Source organism: Arachis stenosperma, chromosome 1 (genome assembly GCF_014773155.1).
Source record: "Arachis stenosperma cultivar V10309 chromosome 1, arast.V10309.gnm1.PFL2, whole genome shotgun sequence".
Lineage (NCBI taxonomy): Eukaryota > Viridiplantae > Streptophyta > Magnoliopsida > Fabales > Fabaceae > Arachis > Arachis stenosperma.
In genome coordinates, this window is record NC_080377.1 from 8,729,905 (window position 1) to 8,749,684 (window position 19,780).

The window sequence follows — 19,780 nt, forward strand, 5'->3', positions numbered from 1 at the left end:
GTTAATTACTTTCTACTACTACTAGTGCTACTTCAGTTTCTCTTTTCTGGTAATTTTCCTTTACTCTTTTTTTTCCCCCACAAATACTCTTAAACTAGATTACTTGCATTTTCTATGAATTCTTTGGCTTCACAATTAATTTATTCCATTATAGTTTTTTTTCCTTTTGTAGCCTCTATGTTATAGTTTTAAAAAATGCGCCCTTTATTTATTTCCTAATTTTTCAAAATTTGTCTTATTTCCTAATTTTTCAAAATTTGTCTTTCTCCGTAGTTCCGATTAATATTTTTATTTTGGGCTGTTTGGCCAAATTTTCAACCATCTCTTTCAATTGCGTTGCATAAAGAAAAATGTGAGGAAGTCATTTTCTAATTTCTAATTTGATATTTTTCTGAAGTTTCACATGATAGATGATAGAGAGCATAGTTGCATCCAATCTTTCTCCAGATCCCACCATTTCTTGAAAAGAACAAAGGTCAATTCTATGGTGTCTATGAGTTTTTGCTTAAATATTGCCTAATTTATTTTTGTAATAAGTTTTGATTTTTTAAAAATTATTTATTTTTATATCTTTTAAATAAAATAATAACTTTTAACCTTTTTTAGTAAATAGGCACCACATTATAGGCACTAATAGCATTCACCAAGAACAAAAAGATAAAGTGGTCGACATCCAATCTTAATGATAATATGAGGGTCCGGTCTATAATCTCAATGCATAGGGTACCCGACTTGTCTCTTGTGTCCTATCTTGCTAGTTGCTGCACCCTGCCTGCACTACTATAAACTTTTGGCTTTTGAAAAAAAAAAATGAAAAGTGAGATAAATTATGTTTGAATGTCTTCGTACAAAGGTTAATTATTTTGTTGGTCTTTTAATTATATTAAATTTTTTATAATTTAAAAGTTTATATATTTCACTTCCAAGTAAAAACATATATATATTTTAAGAATTTTTCATATTTTTTATTTAGTGTAAAATTTAAATACTAATTTTTAAATGTTAAGAAGGTAAACAAAAGTTAGATGAAATTATAAAAATAAATAGTAAGAAATACTAAAGAAAAGGACAAACCTTTACTGCATCTTTGAATAGATTGTGAAAGTGCCTTGGGGTCTGGAGATATATAGTAACTACAAAGTTGCCTCCTGAGCGTTGATCTCTTTGGTTCTTTGTATTTTTCTATTAAGTTCCTCCCTCGAAAAATAAGTATCATTATATATATATATTACAAATCAATGTCTAAGAATTTTTCATCAAACAATTTAATAATCAAATGAGTCTCTAATTTTTTTTAGATAAACCAATTCCTATGTTAAAATTTGTCCAAAAAATTCAACAAATCAGCCTTTATCATTATTTATTAAAGATTTAATTATTTTGATAGTCTCTATAAGTTTATCAAATATTTTACTTTTTTTTAATTGGATCTTTATACTGATTTTAATTTTGTAATTAGGTATTTTTTAATTTTCATGTTAAAAATGTTAAAATGAATGGAATATTTTTCAAAAAAATATGTGATTAAAAATTTAATTAAGTTCTTAATTATAGATATCTTTAATTTGTAGAGAAATATGTATTTAACTTTGATATCTTTACACTAGAAAGTATCTAAAAAGTAGTGTAAAGATCCCATTAAAAAGGAAAAAATTATAGCGACTTAATTGTAATTGTAAATAAAGAATAGAAATTGAAGTGGGCTTATCAGACGGTTTATTTTTTAGAAATGGGATATTTATTATTTTGATGGCTCATAACTCGTTATGTTAAAGGAAAGTGTTCTTTTTATATGCCTAAGTTGATCAAACCAAAAAAAGAAATTAAATTTATAAAATCAGAAATTCAGAATTGAGACTGAAAAAAAATTGCGAAAAAAAAAAATACAATGACATATATCAAGGAAAAAAGATTAAACACAGTCTTTTTACTTAGTTTTTGTTATATATCAAAAGTGATGATTCCGAAAAATTAGTTCCGTTTTTTGAAGGTTTAGGGATATTATGAATTTGTTTGAATGTATTAAATTATTTTTGCTATATAACTAACTTGGGTTGGTCGAGTGGTCAGCTCACTCGTCCACTTAAATAAGTGTTGGGAATTCGAACTCCGCCTTGTGCATGCAGCAATTTATTGGTCAGCGGCAGACCCTTAAATAGAGCTCAAATTCGCGACAGATTAGTCCTTAACCTGTCGAGTTGGGGGATACTGTTTGGATAAACAAAACAAAAAAAATTATTTTTGCTATATAATTCAGTTTTGATACCTAACAAGAATAGAATTAATGTACTTAATTTAGTTTTCATATATAACAAGAACTAAATAAAAAAGGATTGTGTTTAGTTTAGTTTTTAATGTAGTTAATTTATTGACATATCTTATTGCGATGTTTATAAATTTTATCGCAAACTTTTTCCGGTTTAACTTATTTTTCATTTTATAAATTTAATGGAAGTAAAAGTCAAATTAAAGTGGATAGGTTATTATTTTTTATCTTCGGAAAACTAATAAAATTATAATGCATCTCATAGAAAAGCATATATGTTAAAACAGATGCGGGGTGAATTAGCTAGTGGGGTGAATTGGTAATTCAGCAAACTGCTAAGAGATAAAAATTTACAAACAACTTTAGTACATGGACTTCTGAAACTCTAGTACCGTATCATGGCGCATGTGAAGTGTTTCCTATTTTATTAGTGCACTCCAGATAAAGTAGGAAGTGTAGTACTCTTTAAAAGTTAACCTACTATCACAAGTTAATACTCAAAAATACTAAAAAAATACTCAAAAAAATTTAATCGAATTCCTCCGTTATTCTGTTATTACTGATGTGATGTCTTCAAGCATTTTCACTGTTTTGTTATTTTCACTGTTTTGTTTACTAGCAGGTGTTTTTACTATTGTTCTGTCTAACCACAGATTTTGATACTCTTGAACCTACTCCATTCCACCTCTACCATAAATGGACCTTCAAAGCCGAAAAAATTGCTGCCACAGAAAAGGAAGACGCTGTCTGTCACTGCTGCTAGTTGGCTAACTCCAAACTGATTCTGTAGAAGAACCGGTCTCCATGAAGGCGCCATAATTCTCAGATGATGACGCAGTCAAAGCACAAAATACATGACAGTTATAACAAGTTCATTATCTTTTATTTCAAATTATCCTCAACTTGTACGTAATAGAATGAAAAATTAAAATATAATTTTATTTAAACAATTATTTGTATTATTTTTTATTAATTTATTCAAAAAATAATTAAATTTTGAAGTTAATTGGTATAAAATATTACAGATATAAAACTAAGAAAAAATTTTATTTGTATAAGAACTAGCCTAATAAATAATTATTCTATTTAAATATAATTAAAAATATTTCTTTCTTTGTCAACGAGTTATAATTCAAATGACATAGTCTCTATATTCACCTAAAAGTTGGTAAAAAAAAGAATACTTCTTTTTTTTATTAATTTTTTTAAACATTAATTATTTCTTTTACATACTATATAGAAATAAATGAATATAATATTTATTGAGTAGACACAATTACGTAAAAAATTTTTATTATCATAGTATTTGAACCAAAGAAAAGAAAGTATTATTTTAAGAAAAACCAACAATATATTTTTAATAATATTCTTAATACAAAATAATAAATTTTAAATATTTTTTAAATAATATATATTAACTAAAATAATATAATTATCCCAAATAATATATTATAAATATAGTAAAATGACATATTTCAATAAAAAAAATTGTTAATAAAAAATTATATGAATTTTTGTTTCGCACAAAATAAAATTATTATATGTTTGTTTGTTTTTTATGTTATATATATGGTTTTTTTAATTAAATTAATATAATACAATATCTTTTATTATTCTATTCATATTTAATGTTTTAATTTTGTTTCTCACAAAATAAAAAAAATATATATATATATATATATATATATATATATATATAACACAAAAATTTTTATCATTGTGTTTATGTTTAATATTATAATTTTATTTCACATAAAATAAAATATATTTAAATTTTAATATTATATACATAATATATATATATAACACAATTTTTTATCATTGTGTTTATATTCAATATTATAATTTTATTTTACACAAAATAAAATTTATTTAAATTTTAATATTATTTAAATTTTTTTCTAGATTTAGTACATGAATTTTTAACTTATTTTTATGTATTATTTATTTTAATTCTAAAGTCCAACAATTTTTTTATAGACATGTTGTTTTTAATATTTATATACTATTTTTTTATTTTGAACTTTAGCCCAATATCTGAGACTTATAACAAAATTCTAAAACTTGTAAAAAATAATTAACCTGATTAACAGGTTACCTTTTTAAATTCAGACCATTCAAATAAAATATAACAAATGAAGAGTTTAGATTTAACGAATTCATAAAGTGTGCAGTACTCCATACTTAGTAAGGAGCGTTTAAGAATGAGCCGCGATAAATGTTATAGTGCCTATTACATTATACCTAAGTTACTAAAAAAATTAAATAAATAATATTTAATAAATTTTATATGATTTATTTTTTATTTTAAAATTTTATTTTTTATTTTAAAAAATAAATTAGACAATTCAGTTACTATAACAAAGATATTATAGAACTCATTTTTATTAGCCAGTGGTATTTAAAATTTAGGAAGAGGACAAGGTTAGCTATGAGATGCGTGGGTGTTTCACTAATTGAGATATAGAAGGCAGGTTTATGATGGCATGTGGCTCAGCAAACATAGTCAAAGAAACAATTATATGGGAAAGCAAATCTTTAGTGAATCTAATTCTGTACATAGATAACATTTAAATGTATGTGCGGTTCAGTTCAATGCATCAGACATTTTCTTTATTGCACAAGATAATTTCTCGCTTCAGATTTATTGAAACACACGAAGAACCACACTCATTAGTGGCAGTTACCTACTACTCCATTTATCCCATCAATTACTTTGGTGTATGCATTTATCAACTTTTTCACTAAACTTTCAATCAAGTTAAAGAACCATAATATATCTTGAATTAAATTTAATAGGAGGGGCCCTCCCTTGTTTTTCATCGCCTCGAATCAAACCTAGAGTAAATTCCTAAAATAGTTTTTTAGATTGGGTTCGTGCACCAATGTTGTCCCTCAGTTTCTAAATGCTCTAAATGTACCCTCTAATTTGATCTTCGTGCAAAATCCTTATCCTTCCACCCAATTCCGGCATGACTCAGCAGTCGGAGTGCTGAGCTGGCGGTTCCACCACCTCCACGTGGGCTTTATCACCCTCCACCATCACCATCGTTCCTCCTCTTTTCCCAACGGAGCAACTACCTTTCTCTCTTCTTCCAATCCTCCTTTCCTTTCTCCCTTCCTCAAGCATTGCAGCCTTTCCTTCTCTTAGTTCACCAGCCTTCAGATCACTACTTTAGAACCACTGTCGCAACCCTTTCTCTTTTCTTTTTCCTCTCTTCTTTTCTCTTCTTCCTCAAGCTTGGAGAATATTTTCATACACTTTCAGCAACAATCAGAATCCAACAAACTAAATTAACCTATCATAATCACCTAAAATCAATTAAAACAGATAATTAAACTAAACTAAGCCTAAAACTGGTGAAAATTAAAACTAAATTCTAAATAAACCTAAACTAATAGGGGAAGTTGAGGTGGTCAGACAGGGAAAGAAGGCAAACCAAAACGTGAGAAAGGAGAGGAGGGTTAGTCATCATGGGTGATGGAAATGACAAGGAGAAGCAGACAAGGATAGGACACCGGCAGAGTAGTGGTTGCAGCGGTTATTGCGGTAGCAGTAGTTCGGTGATGAGGAACAAAGATGAAGGTACCCGACTCTTTAGCTAAGAAGAGAAAATGGGAAAGGAAGATGTGGTAGCGCTGGGTAAAGGCCAGAGGTGATGGTGGTGGCGATGGAGATGCTGGAAGCTGCGATAGGGCTGGGGTTTGGTGCGTGGAAGTGGGTGATGAAGATGGCAGATTGGCGGTGATAGTAAGCTCGGGCCCGGCGAAAGTGGTTTGCCAGGAAGAAAGCTCGACGTTTCTGGACCTGACGGGGAAGGAGAGGATAGAGGGAGGGGGTTGGACGCGGTGGTCGCAAATGGTGGAGGCTATGGTGGCTCGCGATGGTGGTTCAGCCTTAGGCCAATGGAAAGGGCTATAATGCTTGAGGAACGGAGAAAGGGAAATGAGGATTGGAAGAAAAGAGAAGGGTAATGGATCCGTTGGGAGAAGAGGAGGAACGATGGTGATGGTGGAGAGTGATGAAGCATACGTAGAGGGAGTGGAACCGCCAGCTCAGCGCTCTGCTGTTGAGTCATGTCGGAATTGAGTGGCAGGACTAGAATTTCGCACGGAGCTCAAATTGGAGAGTGCATTTAGAGCATTTAGAAATTGAGGGACAACATTGGTGCACGGGCCCAATTTGGAGGACCATTCTGCGGATTTACTCATCAAACCTAATAATGCAATGGGAATCATGTTGAATTGACCTTTTCAATTATTGTGGCATCTAATTTATGTATTTTTGTGTGATGGATGATGTAGATGTCATCGGAGGGTCCAAATTACAATGAGTTTGATTTTGAGTTCCTGAGTCATCATGTACAATACAATACAACTTTGTGCGTGTGTTTGGTTAGTGGGTGTGTCTATCCAAGATATAGACACGGAAGTACATGTTCTTCGTTTGGTTAGTAAGACACAAAATTCTGATAGATATGGGAAGACACAAAGGTACACAAAGGCATAAAATTTGTGTATAGCAGGAAGGGGGTGGAACACTAAACTTGAGACATAGACACATTATTTTTAACATTTAATTTTCATAGTTACTCTTGAAATTATTCTCCTTTCTCAATCTCCTTTCATCCATTTTTTCCTCCACTTCCAAAATACAGACTTTAACCTCTCATCTTTTCTTCTTGTCACTCCGATCACCTCTCCTCCCGTCGTACCCCGCCTCTCTTCCTCCTTTCCTTCCACCCACCCAAATCACTGCCGCCTCTCTTCTTCCTTTCTTTCCACCGCCTTTCTTCCACTCAGACCACGGCCTCTCCTTCCTTTCTTCCACCCAGACCACCACTACCACCCCATCCCTTCCTCCTTTTTCTCCTCCCTCATTTTTTTTGTCTCTTCACGGTTGTCTCTTTGCCGCCATCACCTTTTGTCGTTGTTGCCTCTGCTTCACTTCTCGTGTTAACAATCCAGATTTGGGTACCGTTCTCTCGTCTGTCACCATCTTTTCAGATCCGTTCTTCCGCACACTGTGTTTCTAGATCCGTACTTTGTTACTATGTTTTAGATCCATTATCCCTTCTGCCAGTATTTTTTTGTTTTTGTATAATTTAATTTTTTATTTGTTTGAATTTTTGTTAAAATAATTTTATATTAATTTTGTTAGATTGAATTTTTTTGTTGATATTTATTGGATTAAATTTATTATTTAGTTTTAGATTGTTATTGGTAGTTATTTTTTTATTAAGATGGTGATTGATTGTTAATGATGGTAGTTTGGTTTAGATAGTAGTTACGTAGTGGTGATATTGATAATACTTTATAATAAGGGTAAGATTAAAATTTAATATGATTGTGATTTGTGTCTTCTGTTTTGTATTTGTATATCAAACAAATTTAAAATATTTATATCTTATTGTGTCTGTATTTTTAGTGTCTATGTTTCTGTATTTATGTATTAAAAGATACACAAAACAAACGCAGTCTGTCTGAATCGACACATGTGCCTCTGTTCCTTTCTCGCCAATTTAAATTTAAGATCCTTTTCTCTGAGGTACAAAATGGAAAATATCCTTCTTTGCATTATTTTATTCAAGTGGGAATCTCTACTATTGTCTACCGACGTAGCCTACAATTAGATTTTGCTAATTTAATCATTATAGTTGATTACTTGATAGGAAATTATATGGTACAGATCTAAATCTGTACAGATTTAAAGATTTGACTATGTGGCAAAATCTAAACCACATATCCTAAAGCTACACTTTTCATTCAAAACCGTAACTCTTCACAAAGAAAAGCGTCACCTAATGGAAAAAAGTAAATTAGAAGATTTAAGAGAAGAAATAATTAAGTTATCAAAATTAATAGATCAAAAATTAATGATTTTAACTAATGTTAACTGTAATGACACCGAATTCTTAAAATCAATACAAAATGATTTTTCTCAAAATCTTTATTTTACTATAAGTTTTATTGAAGGACTTCAAAAACCTGAAAAAACTTATTTTTCACACGGAATTTCTAAAAAATGTTACCATGGAAATGATTCTCCTCATCTTTATCATACCTTCAACCCACAATTAAATTCCATAGTAGATATGCTCGAAGAAATATTAGTATGTATAAAATTTTAAAGAGATAAGGAAAAAGAGAATCCCAAAGAAGAAAAATTTCAAAATATAATCAACATAACAGATCTAAAAGTAAAACCACCATTGAAATTATGAATATTGAAGAAAAATTAGAAGAAGTTACAATGCTTTTTAAACAATTAAAAATGGCTCAAGAAATAATATATGGAACATGGTTTTCAAATAGAAGAAGAGTTAGTTAATTCTGAAAATATAGAAAATGAAGAACACATTCTAGATTATTCAAGTGACGAAGAACCAGCAATTCCAATACAAGTAAAAAATGAAGCTGGAACGTCTAAGGATAATCAATCTCAATTTAAATGGGAAACAGGTTTTGATAATTATGCTTTTAAAAAGGGGTTTATAAATAAAGATTCAAGATATACAAAAATACCATCAAAATACGTTCCTAAAATCCAGGAAATGGAAGGAGAAAGAATGCTCGATTTAGACTGCAAAAGAACGAAAAAGAAATTTTCGAAACTGGTTAAATTCCTTCTTATTAGAAGCCTTTACTAATCCAAAACTTAGTGAATTGTCTGGAAGAGACATTTGGAATTACATAGGGTTTCATACTAAAGGAACTATAAGAGATTATATGACATCAATAGAAAACCAAATAATAGAAGAATTAGAAACAAAAACAACAGCTTATGATAAGATATATATATATGATGATTCTATATAAAGAATTTTTTGGAAAAAATATTATAGATCATAGACAAGAAGTCTATAATAAAGAATATCAAGAAGCAAAAAACCATTTAGCTAATATTCAGATATATGATTTATGTAATGTGAAATCTTATATATGTGAATATAGAATACATTATTATAAATTAAAAGAAGAAGATAAAAAACATTATCTTAGTATGTACATAACAAAACTTCCATATCCTGCTAATAAATTTATAATGGGAAGATTTATAAGAGAAATAAATAGAGGAACAATTGAAAATACTTTTGGTGGAGCAACCTCTGCAATAAGAGAGGAAATAAAAGAACGTTGTATGCAAGAAGCAACTCAAAAAAGATTTGCAAATATAATTAGAATTTGCTGTCAGGATAATGAAGAGATACCTCAAAAATATGGTCTTAATAAAAATTTTCAAAGAAAAAGAAAATATCAATTTAGAAAAAGAAAATACTATCCAAACTAGAGAAAAAAGTGATATTTTAGAAAAGAAAATAACAATAAAAACAAAAGACAAAGAAATAGCTATTGCCCGAATAAAAAAGAAAATTGTAAATGTTGGTATTGCCAATAAGAAGGACACTACGCAAATGAATGCCCGAAAAAGAAGGATAAAAAGGATCTTACTAAACAAATAGAAATTGCTAAGTCTTGTTTCATGGAACCATTAGAAGAATCTGATGATAACTTAGATTATATTTTTGAATATGTCTCGGAAACAGACTCAGAGACTGAGTAATAATGCTACATTTATTACTATAAAAATAACAAAAAATTTTATAAATGCTTTCATAGATTCTGGGGCAACACAATGCTTTGCTAGTTCAAATATAAAACTTGATTAGAAAAAATTAAAGAAACCATTAAGAGTTAGAATAGCTGACAAATCAATACATAAAATTGACCAAAAAGCAGAGATGGTTGAAATTTTTATTCAAAATTATAGGTTCATTGTTCCATCTATATATGTTAGATTCTGGAATGGATTTTATCATAGGAAATAACTTTTTAAAGCTATATCATCCATTCATTCAAGAATTAACATATATAGTTTTAAAAGCCCCACACGATTCTTCAATAAATCAAAAATCAAAATGTATAAAAATACCAACTACTACTATAGACAAGATTCTAAAATTTAAAATATTTTCTATCTTAGAGACATGTTATTTAAATTTATACTTTCAGATAAATATTCCGAAAAATAATCTTGAAATAAAGATAGAAGAACTTTTGGATGAAATTTGTGCTGAAAATCCTTTAGATGTTAAAAATACAAATAACGAATTAATAAGCATTAAATTAAAAGATCCTACAAAAGAGATAAATGTTCCAAATAGAATTCCTTATTCCGCAAGAGATAGAGAAGAGTTCTCATTAGAATGTAGAGATCTTTTGGAAAAAGGAATTATAAGATTAAGTAAAAGTCCTCATGCGGCTCCAGCCTTTTATGTCGAAAATAATAATGAAATTAAAAGGGGAAAACGAAGAATGATTATTAACTATAAGAAGATGAACAAAGCAACCATTGGTGATGCTCATAAACTTCCAAGAAAAGATTCTATTTTAGAAAAAATCAAAGGAGCAACTTGGTTTTCATCTCTTGATGCAAAATCAGGATATTGGCAACTTCGTTTAGACGAAGAAACAAAGAAATTAACTGCTTTTACTTGTCCAACAAAAGAATCAACAAGTGTGTTGCTCTATGAATGGAATGTATTACCATTCAAATTAAAACAAGCCCCAGGTATTTATCAAAGATTTATGGAAGAAAATCTAAAAGAATTAAATGAATTTGTTTTAGTGTACATTGATGATATACTAATTTTTACAAAACAGGATAAAGAAGATCATCTTCAAAAATTATTAATAGTTTTAGAAAGATGTAAAGAAAAAGGATTAGTTCTTAGCAAAAAGAAAGCAAGAATAGCAAAACAAGAAATAGAGTTTCTTGGATTAATTCTATCTACTCAAGGTAAGCTAAAACTTCAACCAAATGTTCTAGAAAAGGTAAATTTATTTCCTAATAAAATAGAAGATAGAAAACAATTACAAAGATTTCTAGGGTGTATAAATTATATTTCCGATCAAGGATTTTTAAAGAATATAACAGAATACACTAAAAGTTTATTTCCAAAAATAAGTACTAAAAAAGAATAGAAATTGGATGAAAACGATAGTATGCAAATTCAAAGAATTAAAGAACTTTGTGAAAAACTTCCAGAACTTTATATTCCAGAAGAAAATGACTACTTAATAGTAGAAACAGATGCTTCAGACATAACTTGGTCAGGATGTCTAAAAGCTAAGAAAGCTATAAAAAGTTTGGAACAAGAAAAAGAATCACTAGATTCTAAATATTTCCCAAAGGAATTACTTTGCAGGTATATTTCAGGGACTTTTACTCCAACAGAACAGAGATATACCACTCATGAAAAGGAAACTCTAGCAGCAATTAAATCTCTTAAGAAATGGAAAATTGATTTACTACCCAGAGAATTTACATTAAGGACAGATTCAAGTTACCTAACAGGTTTCATACGATATAATTTAAAAGTTGATTATAATCATGGACGATTGGTAAGATGGCAATTATTTTTGTTACAATATCCAATAAAAATTGAATATATCAAGGGTGACAAAAATGTTATTGCAGATACATTAACAAGAGAATGGAGTTCGTCTACAATGCATTAGATCAAGAAATTCAAAAATACGAAAAAGAACTTGAAAAATGCAAGCATTGTCAGCAAATAAGGACACAGATCCAATCTCTAAAGAAGGCCATCGAAGCAATGAAATCAACACAACAACCAAAACCATCAGAGTTCAGCCAGCTAAGCGTGGTGGACAAATCAGGTGAAGAAAAAATTCCAGAAAATAAAACAATTGCTGAAATTATCAAAAAATCCTCCCAAGATAAAAAATATTATGTAATTTATAATGGCCCCGTGAAAGGGGTATATGATGCCTGGGAAAAAGCAGCACCATTTACACATCAATCAAGGATAATTCATAAAGGAGGGTTTTTAACACTGGAAGAAGCAAATGAATCTTTCAGGGAATATGAAGCTCTTCATCCAGAGCAAACCCTAAAAAGAGCAGATAAAGCTCCAATTCAAATCCAGAGAACAGGAATAATAAGAAACATTCCTACAAGGGCTGAAATCAAGGAAAAGAAAAGGGTCTGTAGATCAAATCTCAGAGAAACCCTTAACATAGTCCTGAATTGGACTGAAGAAAAAAGGACAATCTTGGGATATTATCCTATTGCCAAAAAACAGCTAACAAAGCTGGTTATATTTCCAGATGCTTCCCCATCTGACACCTATCAGTTTTTCCAGTATAGATTAATTGATACAATTTTAATTTTTAATGATCTGAAAATTATTAGTGAGTTTCCTACATGATTCATTGATGCAGTAAAGAGATTTAAAAATATGATTGACAACGTAAATTCAAGGGATATATCCCTAAAATTTACGAATAGTCAACCTATTTTTAATGAAGAAGAAGAATGCTTGGTTCCAGCACATCAAGTAATCTTCATGTCCGTCTTCCCAGGAAATTTTCAACCAATTAATCAAGTTCAAGATTTAACAATCTACAGTCATGAAGGAAGACTGGCCAGCACACTAGCAAGGGTCTTCGAAAGAACTCAAAAGATAACAAGGGAATCTCACACAAGAATCAATTATAAAAGCAGAAATACTTTACTTGTGTCCAATAAAAGGAATGAAATTGAAGAAAGAGAGATGAGACTCTTAGTGGAATTTGAATCAGCATTCTACAACTTATCTGGACTCCTAGAAAAGCTCCCCGAAGGGATAAAGAGGAATCTCTGCTATCTGATAAAAGACAGAGAAGACCACAAGTGCCAGCTATGTGTCTCAGAGTTATCTGAAGAAAGCAATAATAAAATGGAATCAACCCACATGATAAAGGAAGAAGACAATGCATCTGAAGGTCACATGATGAAAGAGGAGGACAGCACATCTGAAGCATCTCTCAACATTATTGCATAGTGACGTAAGCGCTTAGGTCATAGAGCGCCAACAATGTAGCTGGTGCAAGATAATAAACAATGACGTAAGCAATGACGTCATAAGAAGGGTAAGGATGGGAATTGTCCATCAGACCCAACCATTATAAATAGGTTGCTTAGGCAATTGTAAAAGGCATCAAACCATAGAAAGCAAGAGGCTAAGAGTACTCATATGCTAGGAGAGCAAGGAGGAAGCTGCCGAGGCGATTCTATAGTTTGAAGAAGAATTCCCTTAGGAAAAACCAATTCTAAACTCCCCTCTGGAGTTAGTATCTACAATCTCCCCTCTGGAGATAAAAACATCTTATGTAAATATTCTAAATAAAGGAAGTTTTTCTCCAGAAAGGTACGCCTTTATCCTAATCTCATAGTTATGAATTATTTAGAAAGTTTAGAATTAACGGAAGAATCTGATTATTATAGATTATCTGCCTTATTAGATAATGAAAAACAGGCTGTTCTAAAAACAGAATTAAATCTCAAATCAAATGAAAATTTTAATAAACAAAATCTTTTAAAAGAAGTTTTTAATAGAAAAAATATAATATACTATGGAAAAATTCAACTTGAAACCCCTATAAAGATAAAATCTGCCAATGAAGAACTTGAAATAGCTTTGATAAATGATGAAGAATTGAGTAAACAGATTGAGAAAATTAAGGATCAATAAAAAAGATCTAAAATTGGATGGATTCATATTAGTACTATACAAGTCTTAATCAAATCTACATATATGAAAGGAATTAATTCACCAATAAGCTTAGCAATCTGTGACAAAAGAATTACTGATGACCCAATAGATCAAATAATTGGAATTGTTCATGGAAACTTGGCAAACGTAAATGTTAAATTCAATACCCATCTTGGATATGCTATACCTTTATCAACTGAAAATCTTGGAAGATCTATAAGTTTGGCTTATAAATTTCACAGAAAAAATCTAATGGAACAAGACGATGAACCATTTTCAATTACATATGCAATAAATTATGCTTTAACAAATAGCCATCATAGTATAATATTTAAAATAGAAAGAATTTATGTCGATGAATTATTTCAGAAAATTGTAAAGACAGAAATACCAAAATATAAAGCTATTGAAAACTCAGTTCTTTTACTAAAAGAACCATCAGGAAAATTAGTTTCATCAAATTTTCAAATAAGAGAATCCAAAATTAATAGCCCGTTAAGTTTATCTAAGTTAAAGATAAAAGAAGAAAATTCTGAAATAAAAGAATTAACAAAAAAGGTCAAAAAATTAAATGAAACCCTAAACACTAAGTTATGACAATAAATAAAGAAAAAATATATGTAACCTATCAAGATAAGAAGCAAGAGCTCTTTGAAAGAGAAAATCGGTTGAATTATTTACAGTTTTCTGAAATAAATCAAAGAGCATTTAAAGCTCTAAAAATAATCTATGACAAATTAAAAGGGAATTAAATAATCTTCAGTTTGAAATTAATGACCTTATAATAAAAAAAGGATAGAAATAAAAACAAATATAAACAAGTTGGAGCTAAACTTAAAAAATCTTTAAATGCCTAGAACACCATATTATGACCTAAAAGAATTAAAGCTGTTGAAAGAAAAAATGGAGAATGAAGTTGAAAAATTAAAAAGATATTTAGAAACAACAGAAAGTGTAGAAATAAAAGAAGTTTTTGAGGATTTGAAAAATTATATTAAAGAAAAAGACAAACAGATAAACGATTTTATATACAATAATCCATGCAAAAAGGAATATTATAAACTAAAACAAGATTGAAAAACTATAAAAATGAAATCAGAATTAGTAATAGAAATGGTCAATACTTTTGATTATAAAATTGCAAATTATAAACCAAATCTATACAAATTATAAACTTATTCGAAGCAAAATATGAAGAGTTAATAGAAATTTTGAAAAAGAAATTACATTTTAAAAATTGGTATCAGAGCCAAGTTAACGATTAAGGGTAACACTTTCTCTTTAAGCAACACTTTTAGTGACACGCTTTTAAATCAATAAAAGATAAAAATCTATAAATCTGTACAAAAGTACATCTATACAGTAGATGGACCCTTACTTGATTACATGTTACTTTTTTTTGGTCATCAATTTTCAAATGGACCCACCCATATAGCAGACAATATATACATGCTGATGCTGCTTTCATAGATGCTTCTATAGAGTCTGCAGCCACGTGATATGGAACCTCATTTCCCATCAGTCATCACTATTCACTACAACTTGGACTAAAAATCCAGAAGAGCGATGGATTATAGTTATCTTTGCATTAAACTTGCGAATAAATTTAGTTTCTTGATAAAATGAAATATAAAAAATAATATTATGATCTTTTAAAAATTTATTTTTGACACTTTTTATAAGTGAAAAATAATTTACATATTTAATTCAACCTTTTGGAAAATGATAATCCATTTCCATACTCTTGGAATGGAATTGAAACCTTAAACTTGTGAGTGTAAAATTAAAATGTTAGGTAAATATTGAGGATTATTTATCATTTTTTTTTCTCAATTTTTTTATACGTCTCTTTAAAATAAAATACCTTAGTATTCATAAATATTTGGTAGAAAAGAATGAGTGATGATTTTAAATTTAATAAATATGAGTTAGTTGTTTTTTTCCCTTGTAAAATTTTGTTAGTAACATGACCTAAAATACCTATATTAAGGAATTATAGAAAGATGTGTTAAATAAAAAAAATGACTTGATATATAACTCAAGTCTTAAGCTTGATTTGGTATTTAAAAAAAGAGTTGCAAAATAATTTGTTTAGTTGACTGTTGACTCCAAATTTTTATAAGAAGGGAGGGTTTAATGCACTCTACCACAAACCAGAGTTAGAGTTTACACTCTTCATCTGCTTAGTCTTTGACTCTTGCTTCTTTCACACTCTTAGCAACCATGTCTTTGCTCTCAGATCTCATCAACCTCAACCTCTCCGAATCCGGCACCCAGAAGATCATTGCTGAATACATATGGTTCGCTTTTTTCGTACATCTTACTTTCATCTTTTAATTTGTTGTTTGAAACAGGGGGCTCTGTTTTTTCCTCTTGAAAACAGGGGACTCTGGTTTTATGAAATCTTTGACCAAAAGTTTCTACCCGAAAAAATAAAAATAAAAATCAGAACCTCTTTTTTGGGATGAATTCATACCTTTTCTTATTCTTTTGAAACGTCTTCTTCTTACTTTTGGTACCATGATTTTATGGGATCAAAGATCAATCATCATATACATAAAAAGCAGAGATATTTTTGTAAACTTTCTCTTTTGGTTCTTTTTGCTCTGTTCTTGGTATAAATATTTAATGCTTTTGATGTGGTGAAAAACAGGATTGGTGGATCCGGCATGGACATCAGAAGCAAAGCAAGGGTAATCTTTTTAGTTTTAATTTTTTGTTGCTTAATCACACATGTGGATACGTGTGAAAAGCTATCAATTTTCATGGTGATCCTTTTGATTTGTTCCTTTGTGAAAATTGACCTTAATTTCTTTATCTGTTTCAATAAAAACACAGACGATCTCTGGTCCAGTGAGTGGTCCTCCAAAGCTTCCAAAATGGAACTATGATGGTTCTAGCACTGGTCAAGCTCCTGGTGGAAGATAGTGAAGTCACCCTATAGTATGATCCATGACCTTTCTTTTTTTTTAAATTTAAATTTTAGATTTTAGTTTTTCTTTGTTTGTTAGCTTGTGATGTGTTTGCAAGTCAGAATATTTGGAGGACTAAAAACTTAAAAAAAAATATATACTTTACTTTTCTATGTACACTCCTATCCTTCCTTTGATATTTTATTTTCACAAGAAACTGATGAGTGGGATTTGCTTTTTGTGTTGAACAAGCCCACAAGCCATCTTCAAGGACCCATTTTGTAAGTCTCTTTTTTTTTTTCATTTTGTAAATAATGCTGGTTTCAATTTAATTTATTTTTTTTCCCAATTATTGGGTCAACTATTCATTAACCTTGTGGTTGAAAAATGAAATAAATAAAAATTCTATATTTTTTTAGGTTATTGTGATGCATACACCCCAGCTGGAGAGCCAATCCCTACAAACAAGAGACACAATGCTGCAAGATCTTCAGTCACCCTGATGTAGCCTCTGAGGAACCATGGTGTATATAGTTTGCAATTTAATTTCCAGTATTTTTTATTTTAAAAATTTTGTTAAAAAAAAGATGTGAAAATAAAAAATATTAATTTATTATTGTTACTCTCTTTTCTTTCTCAAAATTCAAAAAACAAAAACTAAAAATGCAAACCAAAAATAGCCTGAAATATTAAATTCCCATGCCACAGGTAATCCAACTTTCTTTTCCTTTTTCTTTTTTTTTTAATTTTTTTAATCTTCTTTTTTGATGAACTTTTTTAATCCTTTTTTAATTTTCCTTTTTCTTTGAGTTTGTCTCAATTTAAGCAGGGTTGCATCTATTACTGCATTTTATGTTGCCTCAAATTGCTAACTCTTAGTAATTTGTTTTGTCTTTTAAGCAATTGTCCGCTCATGTGTGGATTGAATTTTCCTTAATTTATGTCATTAATAGTACCTATGACTATGAGCAAAGATTAGATCACCATTCACCTACCACATATATATTTTAATTTATTAGTGTTTATCAACCTTTTTTCTTATTTTTTACACAATATAAAAAAGCATTTATAATATTTAATTATTTAAAAAGCATACTTGGATAAACAATTTTGTAATTAATTCTTGATTTGATTTTTTTCACTACTATATAAATAATCAAAGTGTTTAATACTATGAACCAGAAGAAATCAATAAAAAAATTGTTTGGTAGGAATCTCAATTCTGGAAACTACACATGAAAAGTATAATTATAATATATTTATGTTTGTACTCATTATTAATATGTTGGCTACGAGTAATTTTTTAAAACGTGACCTGTATTAACATATAATACTGCTGATATACGAATGAGTTTTCATTTTTTTTATTAAATCTATACAACATATTTTAATTTTTATATAAGATTCATCAGCAGTTTCTATGCAAATATTAATTAGTCCTAAAATAATCATGAATTTAATCATAGTACACTAAAAATATTAAAGTAGTACAGTTGTGATTAAATTAAAATCGTGTAACTAAAGTTGATATATTTATTGAGTTAATAGATTCCTGGAATCCTTTATAGTGAATTAATATGATTAATAAATGAAATGAAACGAAACAGGGGCCATACTAGAACTGTTTTCTGGCTTTTGTTAATATGATTAATAGATTCCTGGCTTTTGTTCTTCTAGGTCTTGTTTTCAACGGAGACATTTGCAATGGGAGTCAATGCACCTGCTAGAACAAGTGATGCTGCTAACATTGGAGATGCATTAGAAATTTCAAGCAAGGCTATGTCCATAAGTATATTCTAATTCAATAATTTTTATATACATATTTACTCAGAAACTTTATTTATTTTATTTTGTTTTTTCAAAATTAAACGATCTCGACGCTCAAAAGGAGTGGAAAGTTTACTGCATTAGGCACTCAAATAACATGATATAGAAAGACAAAACGGTACAAAAACTCCCTCATTAACTCCAGAACTCCAGAAGAAAAGACATGAAAGCATTACATTGAAAATCTACTTATTTAAAAAATGTAATTATATGATTCACACCTGTTAGAACTAGTTGGAAGAAAGATTGTGTAGGATTTTCTTAAATTTTAAGAGGTAAACAATTTTTTCATCATTTATCTCATTATCATTATTAGTGAATAAGACACACGCATACATGATGAAAAAGAAGAATGTTGCAATATCGAGTAGGATTTTAGGATGATAATGAGCGTTCTTAGAATAAAAGTAAAAGAAAGCGAAGATTTGGGCGAGTGAGACTGCTAGAGAAAAACATTGTTCATGGTAATGATAATGATTTTAGTTAAGAATGGTGGATGATTTTTAGATGGGTTGTTATTGGACATATCCAAAATCTTGAGTTGTCGTAGACTTGTCAAATTTTCGGTATGAAACCGTTCAATATTCTCACTAAGATACAATCCATACAGATCCGTTGATATTTTGTTAAATTCACGATTCTGATATTGTCATTGTCATCACAAGTGATGAAATTCCAAATTTGGTAGAAATTGTTCCCTCACCATGATTATGCCAACATAAATGGATAATGAAATATTTGAGCAAATTGAAGTAAAGTAGTGACTTTGTGATCACAAGGCCCATGATGGTCTAAACAGAATTCATTAGCAGAGAAATTTATCTTTGGAGTTTGAGTCTTATTAAATAAAGAAAGAGGATCCTGGTGAAACTACACCTATTAACCGATTGTTTGCAAGTAATAGATGTTGTAAGTGTGTGCAATTGGATAAATTTGGGATAGTACCTTCGAAGAAAAGTACTATCCCAGACTTATCCAATTGCACACGCTTGCAATATCTATTGCTTGCAGACAATCAGTAAACAATTGTAGTTCCACCTTACTGCAGGATCCTCTTCCTTCGTTTAATAAAACTCGAACTCCAAAGGTAAATCTCACTGCTAATGCATTCTGTTTATACCATTATGCACCTTGTGATCACAGAGTTATCACTTTACTTCAAGTTGCTCAAGTATTTTATTATCCATTTCTGTTGGTGCAATCGTGGCGAAGAA

The 19,780-nt window shown here is 29.6% G+C and overlaps 2 pseudogenes; one reads left to right on the top strand and one right to left on the bottom strand.

Moving 5' to 3' along the window:
* LOC130974709 (isoleucine N-monooxygenase 1-like) overlaps positions 1 to 15,346 on the bottom strand; it is a 79,091-nt pseudogene extending 63,745 nt beyond the window's left edge.
* Positions 15,347 to 15,912: 566 nt separating this feature from the next.
* LOC130941079 (glutamine synthetase nodule isozyme-like) lies at positions 15,913 to 17,361 on the top strand (annotated as a pseudogene).
* The last annotated feature ends 2,419 nt before the right edge of the window (positions 17,362 to 19,780 follow it).